Genomic DNA, 18,079 nt, shown 5'->3' with positions numbered 1-18,079 from the left:
TTGCATACAATACTTTTTCTACGACGACGTAATTTTAAACGAAACACAAAAATTTTTCAATTTATTTTCCAACGCGCGGGAAAATGGCGGCAAATGTATACTTTTTTTATAGTATATCTATGGCACCAAACAAAGTAAAGGTGCCAGTTTCCAGGTCAAAAAAAAAAACAACAACAATGCTTTTTTGGCGACATTATAGTACAGTTACACTTTGTAAACAATGCTTTTATAGGCCATAGAGCGTACACTTTTTCAAAGAGTTTAATTATGTATGTACTTATATTAGACTTTTTGGTTATTTAAATGCCAGATTAAAGTAGAGGAGTAGAAAAAAATATTTATTGTACGATCACGAGCATTTAATATGTATACACTTTGGTACCATGTCACATTAACTTTTTTGACAAATTGAACTGTAAGTCTCACTAAATGTCAAATATGTTAGTGCGACACAGTCCTAAAGTGGGTACATTATATTGCTCATGACTGTACAGCGTGTTAGTGACATCGTAACGAATAGTGAAGGGATAATTCAAATCATGATTCTGAGTTAATATCTAGTAGAATATTCCGTCACAAAATTCATTATTTTATTTTTGTGTGCTTTTAATTATTTTCAATTCAATTCTATACTTTTCCGATGGAAAATTCCTCTTGATATTAACTCAGAATAATGAGCTGAATCATTCCCCTCAGTATTCGTTACGATTTCACTTACACCCCGGAAAAGTACATACAAGGGCATATGGGTGTAAGTGACAACGTAACAAATACTCAGGGGGATGTTTCAGACCAGATTCGAAGTTGATATCAAGTGGAATTTCCTGTCGGAAAATTAATGTCAATTTTCAGTTCCATTACTTTTGCGATAGACAAAACCACTTCTCTATTCTATTCATATTGTCTTTTTTCTTTTAACTTGGCTCACCTATTGTTGCATTAACTACTTGGCCGGACTCATCTCACCCTGATTTATGTTGTCCATACCTATTTACCGTTTCATCTATAATATTATTATAGATGAAACGGCCTCTGTGGTCCAGTGGTTGAACTTTGGGCTCACAATCTGGAAGTCCCGGGTTCGAATCCCGGTGGGGACATATCACAAAAATAACTTTGTGATCCCTAGTTTGGTTAGGACATTTCAGGCTGATCACCTGATTATCCGAAAGTAAGATAATCCGTGCTTCGGAAGGCACGTTAAGCCGTTGGTCCCGGTTACTACTTACTGATGTAAGTGAGTAATCGTTACATGAGCCATGTCAGGGGCCTTTGGCGGCTCAATAATAGCCGTGACATCAGGGTTGCTGAGGTTGGTAATCCACCTCACAACCCACAAGATAGAAGATAGATGCAACAGTAACTCTGTTAATCACCCTCTTACGTCGTTCTCTTGTTCAAGTCTGTTACAAATAGCAGGATGTCATAATAATCAAAATAAATGACTTAAAAAGTTCTCCCACCTGACAACATTGCTCTCCTATTGCACATAAATTTACGAGCAGAGAGTCGAACCAATTTGTAACGACTACACACTCACTCGATCATACAGAATATAAATCATCTAACTAGTGCTGTCCGATATTCTGTTCTTTATAAATATAGGTACATTTATCGATAATTTTAGAGATGCAATCATTTTTTATTCCACAAATTTCTTATTAAATAAATTTTGTACACTTTTTTCATTAGTTATGTGGTAACCCAGTTGGTAGAACGCTTATCTCTCACTTTGAGGTCGCAGGTTCGGATCCAGCGCAGGCCTAAACCAATGATTGTCGAATTTGTTTTCGAATTCATGTTTGGATCATAAATGATTATCAAGTGCTCAGCGGTGAAGGAAAACATCGTGAGGAAACCCACATTCCCGAGAAATGCATATAATGTATGTGACTTAACCTGTATTGGGCTTTTCCTTTTGCGGGTTGGAAGGTCAGACAGGCAGTCGGTTCTGTAAAAACCGCACCTGTTAAATATTCAGGTTAGGTAAGCGGATCGTGTGAAAAACGGGATAATGCTAGTTAGATGATGATGTATTCTTCTATTTCACAGTTGGCTCGACCAGTATAGAGGGTGATACGGACATCACCCTTCATCTTTATCATATTAAAAAGGTTATTTATATAAAAAAAGGTTTATTATTTATTTAAGTATTATGATCTACTCTTAACCACTGCGCGTGTATGCAACTATTGATGAATGTGGAGGAAGCAAAAGAAGTATGTCAGGATCGAAGCAAGTACGTAGTATTCTACAGACAACTTAACCCGGCGGGAAATAGGTATTTTTTATGTAAGTCTCTCTATGTTTTACTAACGATCCAATCATCGACTTCCATGTGGACAACTCTATTCAAATTCTACTCTATTTTAGACCGTATTCCAAAACCATACGCAGCTAACAAAGCAGACTTTCGTTCAAAAACATTAGTAAAAGGTTTCCGGGACGCGTTTGAAAAATGACGGGACGTTATCCTGTCCAATTAAAACGTAACTCGAAGCGGACATAATTACGGGATATTAGTAACTTTAAGTTTCGTGGCATAAGGTGTAGTCATTTTTGGTTTCGTGAACACCGCTTTGGCTAGGTATTTTTATTTTGCTATGTTTTTATGATATTACAATCGACTGTGAGGTTCTTTAACACGATGTACTTTGCATACCTATTATGAGCTGGTAATATAATAATGTCTAGTATTAAACGTAAGATACCTACTAGAAAAAGATTTATCCAATAATTCAGTTGGTAACATACTTACGTAAAATCCAATTGTTACGTGTGTTTGAAGATATTTTTGCGGTGACACCAATGATATTGACAACGGAATAGAAGAAAGAAGTTGGAAAGACCGCTGTCGCAGGATCAACCCCACTTTCTTTTACTGCTATTTCTGGAGACAGGTACCTACGCTGGCTCTACTGCTTTTCTAATTCCATAGCCGTTTTACCGGCAATATATATTTTCTGCAATAGGCTGCATACAAAAGTAGTGCTTCGTAAGATACTGCATACAAAAGAATTTTTTGATAATTAGCTGATCATACTAAGGTTTTTAGCTTTCCTGTGACAGGGATTTGCTGTTATAATGTAGAAGACCACCTCTGAATACACTATTGTGAAGCTCCGTGCGTCTTAGAGTGCGGACGATTGGAGTGCAAAGTTGAAGTATGAAATATTTACTCACACTTGGCGCGCGTTTTGGGCTCACTTGGCAAATCCAACCTCTTTTTTGACCAATATATATTTATATATATTGTATTGTATTGCATTGTATTGTGTTGTATTGTATTGTATATATTTATATATATTGTACTCTGAAGCTCACCCTATAATGACAAATGTAGTTACAGCATTGCCATTTAAAAACCTGAAGCTTTGTCTTCCCGATAGAGATTATAATCTAATGTTCTTTTTGTATTATTTTTATAGCAAGTCTTCAGACATCGTTAGGTATCGCCGCTTTCATAATCCTTTACAAACAACATTAATTCAAGTCGGAACTAGTGGGAAATTCTCAGTGAGTCATTCATTACAAGGAGAAAGGAGGTTATTTATAAATAGATGGTAGCGTGAAGTCACTCTGCCCTCCTTACGGAGGACTTTTACATTGTTCATTATTATACATACATAATTATGCATTTATAGGGTTTCACGCCCGTGTCTCTGAAAGGGTGAACGGAGCAACAATACGGAATACAAATACGTCGTTACGTAATACCATAGAATAAGGAATAATACTATTTATAGAAAAGCAACTCTCCCCCCCCCAGCGACTGAGCTAGCTTTACCTCACCCCTCGATCTTCTTTTATCTTCACACGTATGGCGTCAGACGTCACACACACAGATGCACGTGTACGATAACGTCAATGTGTAGTGCCAGTGTAAAACGAGTTGTTTTGTACGAATTGTCCGGGGTGTATTAATACTTAATTGACAATTTTACTTAATATTTTTTGTAGGTTCAAACGACTCAGCTCAGTTTTGCCATTTTAAATCTTATTTTTAGGGAAAGCCAGACCACAGCCGTAAAAGTAAACACCTTCGGAACAGAAAAAAACGCAGTCGAAACCGTTCGGTTATTGTCGAACACACTAATCGACGGCGAGCTAGCTACTGACTACATCACTATTCCAATTCTCGTTCCTTTTACCGCACTGGCAGGTAACAAAGCTGATGAAAGCAGAAAAGAAAAAAAATGGCTGCCCCAAATATTTTTTAAAATTATTGCGAACAATTTAACAAATGACAATCAGCTTAATCTGATAACCCGTCCCTGAGGCGTAATATACTAGGCGGAATAAAGCACACAAAATGCATATTTCAACGCAGTTATCATTTTTGGCCGAAATTTGCGTTCCAACGGACCACTGGGGCCGTTTGATTGGACATTACGGGTTACGAGTTATCACTGCGTCCTGTTTTTTGGCCCACGATTTATTGTTCGGGACCACTGTGCGAGGAAAAGTTAAAGCGTTGTTTTTATTTCCATATTTATTTGATTGTGAACTCCGTAATGGGCGATTTAAAAGCGTATTTTGTTTGTTAAGGTCTTTGTTTTTCACATGAAGTTAATCGTTTCATCGACTAACGAATATGTAGCGTACAAGAATTCTAATATGGAGCGTTTAAGTTCTGCCAAATTCCAAAGGGATTTCTTCATGGAATAGACACGGAATTCATGGCTTTGTACCTTGACATCAACAGTAACGGTCTCCGTGGTCCAGTGGTTTGACCGTTGAGTTCACGATCCGGAGGTCCCGGGTTCAAATCCCGGTGGAGACATATCACAAAAATCATTTTGTGATCCCTAGTTTGGTTGGGACATTACAGGCTGACCACCTTATTGTCCGAAAGTAAGATGATCCGTACTTCGGAAGGCACGTTAAGCCGTTGGTCCCGGTTACTACTTACTGATGTAAGTAGTCGTTACATGAGCAGATGGTTGTTGGGGTTGATGGGGTTGGTAATCCACCTCACAACCCACACGACAGAAGAAGAACAGTCAACTAGGCTATACAGAGATTGCTGTGACTTATGACACCGTACATAATTGAAATCGTTTCATTCACGAGCCAACTACTTTGACAGATGATGCAGTCTAAAACTTCTGAAAACTACAAAATGTAATAAATTATATCGTCACAACAAATTGTAAACTGCAGAGGTGACATTCAATTTCGCAGTCTTATAATTCCTAGAGTTGGTTGACAAATGGTTCGTACCCTCCCTAGGATGTTTCGTTCAAGATAGTTATGGAAATAATAAATAATAAAAAAAAATCTTAATTGAGGCAATAAACCCATACAAAAAGAGATAAGCAAAAAAGTACAATAATAGTAAATATAAAGTCAAATAATAAGAGTGTAATAAAATACAACCCAGTCAAGTGGTTACCTAAAAGTTATTTTATACGTTCGAACTCAGATGGACCTTCAACTGGCTTCAACCAATGTCTAAATATTGGACTAGGTAGATCTGCACAGAAATGTGACTATTACTTCTGAATAAATAATAATACTGCGTATAGAACGGTAATGGCCCCCGTGGTCCAGTGGTTGAGCGTTGGGCTCACGATCCGGAGGTCCAGGGTTCAAATCCCGGTGGGGACAAATCACAAAAATCACTATGTGATCCCTAGTTTGGTTAGGAGCGATAGGCTGATCACCTATCATCATACGGTTTATCATTATCCACCTTAGGACTATGTATCAAAAGTGGCTGCAAATAGTTTCTTGATTATTAGTAGTTCTGCCCACCCCTTCGAGAAATACGGGCGTGAGTTTATGTATGTATGTATGTAATATTGATATTTATACAAAATGTATCGCGATCAATGAATGGTGTAACATGTATGAAAATTGACGTTCTGTCAACCGTCATATCGCTTCGTACGTGATCACATTACTGTTCGCTTACTAATGCTGACGACGTGTTTGGAATCACTCTGCCCACTCCAATAGATTATATGAGCACGAGTTTCTGCTTAGGTTTTGTTTTTCATTTTGGTACTTAGTTTTATGTTGATTTTTTTATGTTGTTAAGGTAACAAAACTTTCTTACCTAATTACTACTGTTATACGTAGAATAGCGGGGTCTCCTGGTACAGGCATAATTATTTTGTTTAAAAGGAGGCTCCAGTAACTAGTTTAGGAAAAACCAAATAAATACTTTTGACTTTTTTTTTACTTTTTGACTTTTCGTGTATTTATGTAATGGCGTCTTGAAATAATCAAATCAAATGAAATATACTTTATTGCACAGAACTACAATAAATAAATGTTTTTTTTTCTATATAATACAGGGTGTTAGTGATGTAGGGGATTTAGGCCATGATTCTGAGTTAATATCAAGATCAAAATTTATTATTTTTTTAGTTATTTTTAATTAATTATTTTCAATTCATACTTTTGCGATCGAAAATTCCACTTGATATTGTTAATCAGCCCCCATCAGTATTCGTTACGATGTCACTTATACCCCGTAACAGTACATACAGGTAGCCATATAAGTAAGTGTGGGTGTTAGTGACTCTGAAACGCATTTACCCGGGTATGTGGGTTTCCTTACGATATTTTCCTTGAGCACGTGATAATCATTTATGATCCAAACATTAATTCGAAAAACCAATCATAGCTTTAGGCTCGTGCAGGATTCGAATTTGCGACCTTAGAGTGAGAGTCAAGTGTTCATCGAACTGGGCTATCACGACTAACACACACATAACAACAACAGTTAGTGGACACAAGCTTAATGTGTACGAGTAAATGTATCATAAATTATCATTATTGTAACAATCAAAAGTCTTTTTTGACAAAGGGCGATGTCTCAGATATATTTAAGTTACATAAACATAAACTGCCTATATACGTCCCACTGCTGGGCACAGGCCTCCCCTCAATCAACCGGAGGGGGTAAGTTAAGTTATAATATTGTAATTAATAAGTTATAATGTTAATTCGAAATGATTACATTTTTGTTTGCATCGTCTCGAAAGAAACAATCCAACAAGAAAAGCTATTTAAAATTGTTAAATTTTTCTCTCTAACTTTTCTGTTTAGTCGAAGTTGCGCATCGTTGAATTGTTAGACATGTCACGGACGCTGTGAAATTATTTATGTAACAGAAGTTCTCCTCACTTGTTGATTGCACCGATTGTTTGGATACTTCCAAATCCTTCTTTTTTCCTTCGTTTATCTGTCTGCGCGTTCCATCTGTTTGGGGAGTGTGTGAAATGTTTGCGATAAAGTTTTCATGGAGCATACTCCATCACACCCCCATACCTCCATTTTCCATACCCCTCCAGTTGATTGAGGGGAGGCCTGTGCCCAGCAGTGGGACGTATAGGGCTGTTTATGTTGTTAAAGTTTTCATGACCGCTATTGTAGCTAGCGCGTATAATTGTACCAGGTAAGAACCTTCAGCGTTTTACAATTTACAAAGTTTTACACAGGGACCGCTTACCTAATCTGAAGATTTGACAGGTCCGGTTTTTTACAGAAGCGACTGCCTGTCTGACCTTCCAACCCGCGAAGGGAAAGCAGGCTAATACAGGTTAGGTTACATCCCTCCGAATGCATTTCTAAGTTTTTTTTTCCTAATCTATAACAAATCACGTCAAGGATCTTAACTCCTTTTTTCTCATCATCATAATCATCATTCACATGCTAATAATTTTATTACTTCTTCTATAAACTTGAAGCTCTACCCACCCGGGCAGAAATTACTAGCTTGCTAATGCATAAAAGATAAATCGTTTTTATTGTAACAATACTACAAAAGTGATTTTGACAAAGAACCGATCGGGAATCAAACCCGGACCTCAAGATAGAACTATTAGACCACTGCGGCTGTGCAGCACCTAACTATAGATGCCTCCAGCCCAGTTCATTCCCCTAACTTCCTTTATTTAATAACATTGTTACCCAAAACATTATCCACGGTCAATAACTTTTCCATATAATGTTCAGTTGGTTATTTTCGGCAACTTGTTGCGCTGGTAGTCAGTTAAGGAAAACATTTTCATAATATTATTATCAGACTCAGAAATAAATGTAGGTACTTACACATACAAGTTATTGAATAACTAGATGAACACATTTATTAGTAGACATTATTAATCTTATAATAAGCTTTTTTTTATATAAAGTAAGCTTCATACGAGCTTTAAATTTGTTCTCTGACAAATTCAAAATATAATCTGATATTTCATTGTATTTGCTTTTGTGTCATATATACTAGGCAAATAGCTGACGCCAATAAAAACTATACCAAGATGAAATGAAACGACGAAGCGTTGCATTATTTGTCCGCTCCCCTTAAATTTATACATTCCAAGAATATTCAACATAATTTACATATGTTTCTACAATAAATGATACACATTATCCCTTCGGGTAATAAGTATTTAGTATATATCATATTGTGTGAGCCAGATAGGTACATAGTTACATAATACATAATTTTATTTAAGTCATCATCATCAGCCCATTAACGTCTCCACTGCTGGGGCACGGGCCTTCCCTATGGATGAGTAGGGAGATCGGGCCTTAAACCATAACGCGGGCCCAGTGCGGATTGATGGTAATTAACGACTGCTAATGCAGCCGGGACCAACGGCTTAACATGCCTTCCGAAGCACGGAGGAGCTCGAGATGAAAACTTTTTTTTTGTGGTCACCCATCCAATGACCGGCCTTTGCGAAAGTTGCTTTACTTCAACAATCGCAGACCGAGCGCGTTAACCGCTGCGCCATCGAGCTCGTCAATTAAGGATTTGGTATTATATATAATCTACGTACACTATTAACGCATATTTATGAAACGGATATTTGTGCCTCACCCAACAGGGTCCACATAATACCAGCGTCGTGGTTCACGCCGCGACTTTTGCTGAGTGAGGCCCTTTTATCTCAGGACGTCCACCACCACCTTATGATCATTTCGACGAACATCCGATTTGCTTTTTGTGCAATTGTTTTGTGAAAATTTTAAATGATGTTATTGTCTTGTTTTTGTGTGTGGCGTCCATTTATAGTAAATTAAAAATCGGTAAAAAATCTTTAATTTAATTTATGTGCACTGAAAACTAGAAAATAAATAAATAGTTACTTACCTATCAACCTACGTAGGTGGTCCCGGTCATTACTATCTCTGATGGTAGTGGTCATAACATGAACCATGTCAGCGGCCGAAAGGCGGTTCATGAAAGAACACTAAGAAGTAGGTATTTTGAACTTATACTTCAGAAATGGGGCACAGCACAGTTGTGGCACTCCCTCAATGTCGGAGTGTCACAACATATTGCTGAGTTGACGTCCCTTTTTAGAAATAAGGTTTTATTACTATGTTCACTCCTACTGTGTACCAATACCTACTTATATCTAAAATAAATGATTTCTCTCTTTCTAGAAATATTTTAGTACTAGGCAGAATAGCTTTTAAGCATATTAGACTAAAATAAAAAAAAAGTTTCTTGCTTCTAATGGACTGGCGTGTGGACTACAAGCGTAAATTATAACATTGTGTAACATAAGAAATGCCAACGCAACGTAAGTAATAGATGGTTATGGACAATTCTATCGGAGCATCGATTGGAACCTGTGGGGTGTGTCCGTTGAATCAATTTGTCATGCTAGCGTTCTGTACACGTCTGTAGTATGCATGTTTAGGTTTATATTGTATTAAGAAAGGAGTAAAGTGTACGTTTCCTTACCTTACCTTACTGATTCTATATCATCGTCGCTTTATAGTTAAACCACATAACCACTTTTTTTTAAAATCTCATTCGGATATGATTTTTAATGTTGTTTTTCGCAATAAATTAGAAAGAAAGAAAGGGACATTTATTATTTAGGACATCACAGACGCGGATTACATATATATATACATTACAATGACATCACATCAAAAGACAAATAACGCACACGTGAAATATTTTCTATATAGAACATGGATAACGAACATAGAAACTTGTACCTAAATTAAATGTGACGTCATGTCGGCTTACCCATGTGTAGTGGATGGTGTCCCGTATAAAAGGTCCTCGCTCAGCTTATGCCGCGGCGTGAGCCGCGACGCTGGTATTCTGTGAGACCTGAGTTTTGAGTGAAGTAAATTTGCTAGTTTCAATCGAGGTATGAATGTAATTTTTCAAAAACGCGCTTACGAGGTTTTCACTATAATGCGATGACATAGTATATAAGTCTCTGAGCCAAAACACACTACGACGCTAAGGCCACGTCGCCAGCGACAATTGTAAAACAAGTCATATTGCATTTGGCGACGACGGGCGACTGTTTAGCATTTTGGTGACGCGGGCGCTTTGCCTATTACAGAACTGAGAAGGTCGATTTTTCTTTTGTTATTTTAAACGACACCGACTAGGTTCCGAACGTCAAGAGGCGTTGTGGCCAACCGCGAAAAAGATAGCTTGTCGAGTTGGATGCACATTTAATATCTCGAAAAGAGACATCCTATGATCGGGAGGAGTAGATGAAACGGCAAACCTGGTCTTTGCCCTACAACGGAATTGTGTAGGCTCTTTAAAATAGAAATAAAAAGTAAGTGAGTAAGTAGTATATATAGTGTAATCCAAATATCAAGCAACAATAAAATTATTTTTTTATGTTTCTGCCATTACATTGTATTTTTAAATAATTAATTATGTACACGAATAATGAGAAAATGTAATTATCACGTTAAAGCTGATAATTACCTATTTTCTCATTATTCGTGTACATAATTATTAATATTGGTAGTTACTATAGGTATTTCATCATCATCCATCTTACGACAAATTATCAGGAATGGCTACGTGTGAGTTGTCTATGGTTGTCTTGGTGAAGACTTGTATCTCTTTTTTTATCTTTATTTTAGGGTTTTTCTAATTAGTGTAATAATATGTCACCCTCATTGGTGCTGACTTGTATCTCTGTCAAACTCGAAACAACCCGAAAAACTTGTATCTCTGTAAAAATACAAACGTGATTTATCTACGTTACGTATGTTTTATAATGTGGAGGAGCTCGGTGGCGCAGCGGTAAACGCGCTCGGTCTGCGATTGTTGAAGTAAAGCAACTTTCGCAAAGGCCGGTCATAGGATGGGTGACCACAAAAAAAAAGTTTTCATCTCGAGCTCCTCCGTGCTTCGGAAGGCACGTTAAGCCGTTGGTCCCGGCTGCATAAGCAGTCGTTAATAACTATCAATCCGCACTTGGCCCGCGTGATGGTTTAAGGCCCGATCTCCCTACCCATCAATAGGGAAGGCCCGTGCCCCAGCAGTGGGGACGTTAATGGGCTGATGATGATGATGATGATGATGACGTATGTTTTATCAATTAAAAATAAACATTTCTTTTAAAGTCTATCATTTTAAATACCTATGTTGATGACGCAAAAGGAAATTAAGTATCAAAAAAAATTCTTAATATTTTTTCCTTTCAAAACGAGAAAAGTCTTCGTTAGGTAGACACCTCATTAACTGACAATCGGCCTCGTTAAAATTTATGTTTTTAATTATCGTCCTTCTGCAAAAAAATCCCTTTGATAAGTTTTACATCGTTATCGCTTTTGATTGAGTTACCGTCACGGTTCGATGCCTTCGTCCCTAGGTTCAAGAAATCATTGGCAACTTTATTTTAAAGGAATGTATTAAAAAAACGTCGACGCTTATCTCATCTGTTCTATAGATAAACACAAAGATGTAGAATGAAAATGATTGAAGATGTCCTTAGACACAGTTCAGTACGATCTACTCTGAACCGGCTAGCGTGTATGAAATGATTGAAGAATGTGGAGGAAGCAAGAGAAGTACGTCAGGATCAAAGCAAATGGAATTCCATAGTCTCTGCTTACCCCGGTGGGAAATAGGCGTGAGTATGTAGAATGAATATTAGGTGTCAGTTCGGCATTCAGCTATTAAATTCTATTTCAAAATGTAAGTCATTAAGTAGATATTAAATATCTTCTTGTAGGTAAGTTAGTTATTGGCTTACAAGTGAAGTTAATGATGGTTTGTTGTTTCTTTTTAGAAGCACACGAGTTGTGTTTAAAGGCCCTGTTACATTACGCGATTCATCGGGCACGAGGCGTCGCGCATGTTTATTATGTATGGCGAATTGCCCCCGTCCACCCGATGTATTATGACACCTTTTGTTCTTGCCTGTCATCAATTTAAATAGAAATATAAGTTTGAAAACTAAAACCCGACTACGGAAAAATCACGCTCTCAAAATGTCTTTCGAATCTTTTACTAATACAAGGTTAAGCTTTCTGGTACTAACATAATATAAATATTTATTTATTTTGTATAAGTAGTTTTAAAATAATAATGATTATAATAATATAAATACGTAAATAAATACCTGATTTTGAATTTGAAATATTCTGAATTTGAATTTGAAAAAGTATTATAAACAATAAAATATTCTCTTCTCTTCTCTGAAATTCTTGAATAGTGATGTTTAGCAGATACCAAGGAATCTCTTATTACAGATTGGCATTCGACGTCTTATTTGTCAAACTTATATTTTTATTTAAGTATATTATTTTGGGCTCTACATTGAACTTAGCGTGACGTCACATACATTGTTTTAAGTTTACGCGGTTATTATCATAATTAAAGCACATAATAACGGGTTCTTACCGCGTTTAAATGGGGATATGAGACTCCCTTATCTTTCGACACTGTTGCAAGTGCCATGATCACGGGATGACTGATGAAATTGGAGTGTAGTAGGTAGATCCATAATTTTCTACGGGCAGACATATCTGTCTACCCTCTTTCTTTGCCGCTTGTTTATGTTTTTGATATTGGAATGTTCGGAACCATCTGAACTCGCACGGGAGTCTCATATCCCCATTTAAACGCGGTAAGAACCCGTTATTATGTGCTTTAATTGTGACGTCACATAGCCTATAAGACGCTTCGAATGACACCTAATTTGTTAAATTCTGACAAGTGGTTCAGTAGTCACATACATAGGGGTGAAAAACATTTCCCTCCTTTTTCTTTCGATACAGTCGGGTAATAAGGGTTTAGTCATGTTGCAAAGCAAGTATAAAATTAAAACATAAATATATTCCAGACACCTTTCACTACCTACTTAAAATAGGGTGTTAAGGGTAGTTAAATTATTTTCACTAATCCCAAGTTTCATATTTCAACTGCAACATTTTTTGAGCTGTCTGTTAATTGAACGAAACCTGTCAAGCGAAGCCATGAGCCGGCCGACATTTGTATAACTGTTGAAATGTACATTCCTATCACGAAAATGCCAGTGATTTTCTTATTTTTCTATGCATACATTCACGATATTGATAAATTAGTAGAAACACACAAAAACTAAAGCCCGTAATTGCTAATACCTAATCAAATGACATACTTTTTAGGAAACGTCAAAATAATAAATATCTTTAGAATGTGTATACAAAAACACACGCATGACGTCATTAGTAAAGGTGGTCAAACGTCGTACTCTTTCTAATGAAATTCGTAATCGAAAACCATTAAAAACATACTATTAGATATAAGTATTACAAGATATAAAAATACATTGTTTTAAGTTTACGCGGTTATTATCATAATTAAAACACATAATAACGGGTTCCTAACTCTCGAAAATCGGGAGTCTCATATCCCTATTTCAAACGCGGTAAGAACCCGTTTTTATGTGTTTAAATAAGATATAAAAACATTGTTATTAGACTCATTCCTACAGACAAACTGTTTAAACAGTTTTACGAGGCAGTGCTAAATTGTATATATATATTTAGTATAATGATTTAATACATAAATTCCTAAATTAAAACATAAAATAAAAAAGAAGCGCTAGAAATGTGACTTGAAGATTTTATTTAAGTAAGTACATATAATATATTATGTCATAATTTCAGGTTACGTATGCGGTCCCTGTGAAAAATGGGATGATGCTAGGGAGATGATGACATATAATGCATAAAAGCAATCATTACAATATTCCAATTGTTGTACATCCGTCGCAAGATGAACTAAATACCCATACTTCACCGAGCTTTCTCTTAGGCCAGCTTAGTTACGTGGTTTAAGTTCGTTCTCCTATTGAATCGTAGTACAAAACACACCACAAGAAAATTGTTCTTCAACAAAGATATACTAAGACTGCGAACCGTGGGAGTGAACACGTGGTCTCGACATCCGTTCCATTAGTCAAATCCTGTGACTGAGCAAAAACATACCACTGTAAGTGCTGCCAATGATGAATTGTTGATTGTCCTGCTTGTTTACATATCGTATCGGAATTTGAATTCTAAGGGCTCCCACACATAAATACGATACGATGTCGCGTCGTACAACGATGCGGCGTCGTTTCACGATACGACGTTGTGACGTTAGAAACTCACGATGCAATCCCGCGCAGTTGTTATTAGCAAATCAAATATGACGGATGATGAAATGGGTGGATCCAGTATCTTCTGAGTATTGTCTTTTCTTTCTTTGTCTTCTTATTTACAGAAGAAGCAGAATGCGTCTAGTGCGTTCTATTTTTCGGAATGAACTAACATCACCCCAACTGTATCGACGGCTTCGTGTCGTGCGTGACACGTTACGATCTCGTGTTATTTTACGATGCTCATCGTAGATTTCCAAGACGCGACGTCGTATCGTGAAACGACGCCGCATCGTTGTAGGCGTTTCTGTGTGGGAGCCCTAAGGCCCGTTTCAAGTTATGACGGACTTTTTAGTCTACGTTCCTCAAAAACAATACAGATGCCACTATACAGATTTTCCTTCATTTAACCTTTTAATTTTGTACAACAAAAGGCATAAGGAACGGTTGTTTTTTTTTTGACGTGACTTATTGTAGATTTGCCGCAGATGGCATTAACCACTTGGCCGGACAAATGGGGAGCGCTGAAGGGTCTCACCCGGTACAACGTTTAAGACAACAGGCCTGAGAATGCCCAGTTGGGCAGGAACGGTTGAGTAACCATCCAAATCCCTTAGCAACTATGCTGTTGGAAGCTAGCTACAGGGTGAAGAGGCTCAAAAGGAAGGATATTCTTGGGCGCTGAGTACTATGGAAGATGGTGGCATTGGTTGCTTTACTTCTAACTAATCAATTCACACACCAAATCTGATTAAAGTCTTGAGTCTGATTGCAGATATTAAAAAAAACCTTTTAATTTTATGGATAACAGACATACCTAATGCATCTATATCATCTATATTTTATCTTTGTTATTAGATATAAATAATGAACCTTTTCATTACATATACGGACGATTATACACGATGTGCCTATATTGTATAACACCCGATACGTCATTAGCAATAATAGACTTAGAAATAATAGATACAGACCATTAAAAAACAATTAGGCAGTAAGTGTATCGATAATACCTTATGAATGACAGTTCCCACTGGGGTGGGCAAAGCTAGGAAATACATGAAAACGCCTTATAGACATTTAAATAACGTCAAACAAAAACTGAAAACCATAGTGAACAAACATCCTTTGACGTCTAGTAGGCACAAGCTGGGGACTTCTGCGTTTATTCTCCGAACAGCTGCCTTATCTCTGGTATACTCATTATACAAATTCAAAATATTTTCTACAACGTTAGCTCATTTGCGTACGAATTTTATTTCAACAGTATTATTGAGATTACCAAAACAATCAGAAAACGATGCAACAAAACCTTTGTATGGAGTATAGCACTCTATAGATGTGATACTTGGACACTGACACAGAAAGACATAGTGAAACTCGAGGCCTATGAAATGTGGTGTTGGAGGATGGATAGAATAAGTTAGACTGAAAGAGTTACTAATGAGGAAGCACTAGTAGCGTACTAAGGGAAAAGAGGCAAATATTGAACTTTATTAAGGACAGAAGTGGAAAGATGATTGGACGCTTAATAGGTAAGACACGACGATTTTATTTAAAAAAAAACATACAAGGAAAGCTACAAGGACACAGAGGAAGGGGAAGACCTAGAAGAGCTTACATTTTATTTGACCTAGTGGGTCGATAGCGATAAACGCTGATTGGGGGAGATCGTCGACCACGCCGGCGGGGTCGGTATCGGGGTCCTGAAGTGTTTAGTGTCGCGAGCTGATTGGCTGCCTCTATGGCTAGAGTAATCGGGTCGTCGGGATCGTATATTACGTCCTTCGGACGCCGATACGTTTCAGTACCGTCCCTAAACGAGATGTATTCGGAAGCCGGAACTACCTACCAGGGGATTTGGGTGGTGCGGAGCAGACTCGAAAAAACGTTTTGAAGCTAATTTGAGCTATTGGGCAATGGTTGGCAGACCTAGGTCAATGTGCAGATTTTCATTGCGAAGGAACCACGGAGCTCTCGTGGCTTTCCGCATGAAACAATTCGAGCTAACATGGAACAGATTAAAGAGAAGGTGAACGTCGTGTCTTATAAGAGAATGAATTGGCGCGTGTGTGTGTAAAATTATTGGTATAACAGGTATAAAAGGCGGGATGATAAAAATGAAAAAAAAAGGGGTCACATAGTAACGGAATTTTCCTTAACTGACATGGTAAAGGATTACATTTCGACTGGCGTGCGTGTGATTAATTACTTTCACGCCATCAATTTGTACCTATCATACTTTTATATGTAATTTAAATGTAATTTGGGTTAATTTAGGTCGAACACGTATTCGTCCTCCGCTATTCTCGTACTTAATTTTAAGTCTATAAATACAGGTTGTTAGTGACATCGTAACGAATACCGAGGGGAATGATTCAGATCATGATTCTGAGTCAAGTGGAATTTCTCGTCGAAAAATTCATTAAAAAATTTGTGATTTTAAAATTATTGTCACTTTCATACTTTTGCGACGGAAATTATCAACTGAGAGTCATGGTCTAAATCATTCCTCGGAATTTTCGTTACGATGTCAATAACACCATGTACAAGCAAAACCACTGGTAAAAGCTAGTAATGATTTACTTAGGCGTCCTTTTATCAGTCAATTTTTGTTTCAATTTCAATCAAATGAGCAACTTCTCTTGACACAATTCCCTCATTATTTATAACATAACATGAATAGCCGATACACGTCCCACTGCTGGGCACAGGCTTCCCCTCAATCAACCATAGGGGGTATGGAGCAAAGTTTGCTTCTTATTTATAATTTATAAAAATAAATTTCAATGTCTTTGTTTCTGTATCTCTTTGTTTCTTTGTTTATCTGGAAAGAGGAGATTCTTAACGTCTAACCGTAGCTAATAAGAGCAAGAGTTAGATAGCAACAGAATTAAAATTATATTATTACACTTTCTGTGACTGAATAACTCCAAGGGCCATCCATCATAACTTTAAACATTTGTTTCAAAATATCGCTAGAAAATTAAGTCGGAAAGATTCACAAGTCACTTTCGCTTTTATGAAATAACGAAACATTGCAATATAACTGACTGAAATACAGTGAAATTTCAACGAAATGAGGCAAAGTACAAACTCAAATTTATGGCAGCGATAACGAAACTTCGAAAAGGAGGCATAAATTTATTCTGCGAAGTGTACCTTTGGCATCAACTATTTGGAAGTCGACCCTTGGCGATAAAAACAGTGTCGAGATGAAGCGTAAGCATAAAATTTGGGGTCGCAGATACTTTCGCATTTTATCTTTACCCAAAATATTTTCGCATATTAGCAATTTAGAAGTTTTGTCGGCAGGGAGGAAAAGAAAAACATATTTTTTCATAACCTATCTCATCCTGGACATACATTAGAAACGTACAGGTTTGTCTAAGAAGACCATATTAAAGCTATTCATCTCAAACGCAAATAATGCAATTTGGCATTTAGCGCATATAAATTAAGTGCGGAACGCAACTAATGTCAAATTGCAAAATTGCTTTTTGGACGAATTGCTTCAATTTGGCCTTACCCTGCTCACGCTTGGTTATACTATTGTACAGGACAGAAAATAACATAACAATATCACGCGTGTAAAATAGGCATAACTACACTTATACAATATGTTTGCACACCAATCTCTCTTTTTTCACCAAGAAAGCAGTTTTATAGTGTGGCGTGAACCAGGTAGCATTATAAATTTCAACTCAAGTCAC

General features: G+C 37.0%; 2 protein-coding genes and 1 long non-coding RNA gene across 4 annotated transcripts in view; 2 read left to right on the top strand and 1 right to left on the bottom strand.

The window, feature by feature from the left end:
- Window positions 1-18,079, top strand: part of LOC126372106 (tyrosine-protein kinase Dnt-like) — a 65,552-nt gene that overhangs the window by 7,909 nt on the left and 39,564 nt on the right. The gene's annotated exons all lie outside the window — the stretch shown is intronic.
- LOC126372773 (uncharacterized) overlaps window positions 1-18,079 on the bottom strand; it is a 147,675-nt gene that overhangs the window by 103,714 nt on the left and 25,882 nt on the right. The gene's annotated exons all lie outside the window — the stretch shown is intronic.
- The window catches only part of LOC126372337 (apolipoprotein D-like), a 466,981-nt gene continuing 456,356 nt past the window's right edge, over window positions 7,455-18,079 (top strand). For both annotated transcript variants that reach the window (XM_050018058.1, XM_050018041.1), the window contains exon 1: window positions 7,455-7,482. The gene's annotated coding sequence lies outside the window, so the exon portion shown is untranslated. The remainder of the gene's footprint in view (window positions 7,483-18,079) is intronic.

This window comes from Pectinophora gossypiella, chromosome 2 (genome assembly GCF_024362695.1).
Source record: "Pectinophora gossypiella chromosome 2, ilPecGoss1.1, whole genome shotgun sequence".
Lineage (NCBI taxonomy): Eukaryota > Metazoa > Arthropoda > Insecta > Lepidoptera > Gelechiidae > Pectinophora > Pectinophora gossypiella.
Note: the sequence above shows the minus strand (reverse complement) of the source record. Positions and strands in the feature narration are given on the sequence as shown.